The following is a 620-nucleotide window of genomic DNA, read 5'->3' on the forward strand; positions in this document are numbered from 1 at the left end:
TTGGACATGCAAACATGAATATCAAGTATAGCTCTACTTATAAGTATTAGGAAACAATGTAACTCCTCCCCCCCCCCCAATAAAATAAAAAGACATCACGCACAGGTTCTTAATGACGCACGCTGTGACCAGAAACTGCCTTTTCCAGCCTTACAAGACTTATGATAGTTAAAGTAATATTAAAAATTTGAAAGACTATGAAAATGTTTGATAAAAAATATCCTTGGCAGCGGTGGGATTCGAACCCACGCCATCGAAATGACTGGTGCCTAAAACCAGCGCCTTAGACCGCTCGGCCACGCTACCTGCTGACGGTAGTGGGAAATACTGCAATATTTTTTTCTTCAAACGGAAGAGTCACGTTGATATCCATTTGTGATCGAGAACTGACCGATAAAATATGTAGAGTAATGTAGAAGATACCCCAATCTAAGTATATTATCAATTTGCTGTCATTTCCATGGTAACATGTTAATTTTCCTCGTTGCAAATACAACCTTTCTGGCCCAGATTTATACAAAGATAAAAATTTATAACAGGCGCCTGACATGACTAATCAGTTACAGATTGGTATTAAATTTTATATATTTGAGGACGTTGGTGAAGGTTGTATAATAGTG

The 620-nt window shown here is 37.7% G+C and overlaps 1 non-coding gene across 1 annotated transcript; it reads right to left on the bottom strand.

The window, feature by feature from the left end:
- Positions 1-224: 224 nt before the first annotated feature.
- Positions 225-306, bottom strand: Trnal-uag (transfer RNA leucine (anticodon UAG)). The gene has a single exon. It is a non-coding gene; the product is annotated as a tRNA-Leu (tRNA).
- Between the last annotated feature and the right edge of the window lie 314 nt (positions 307-620).

Source organism: Ptychodera flava, unplaced genomic scaffold (genome assembly GCF_041260155.1).
Source record: "Ptychodera flava strain L36383 unplaced genomic scaffold, AS_Pfla_20210202 Scaffold_33__1_contigs__length_2856901_pilon, whole genome shotgun sequence".
NCBI lineage: Eukaryota > Metazoa > Hemichordata > Enteropneusta > Ptychoderidae > Ptychodera > Ptychodera flava.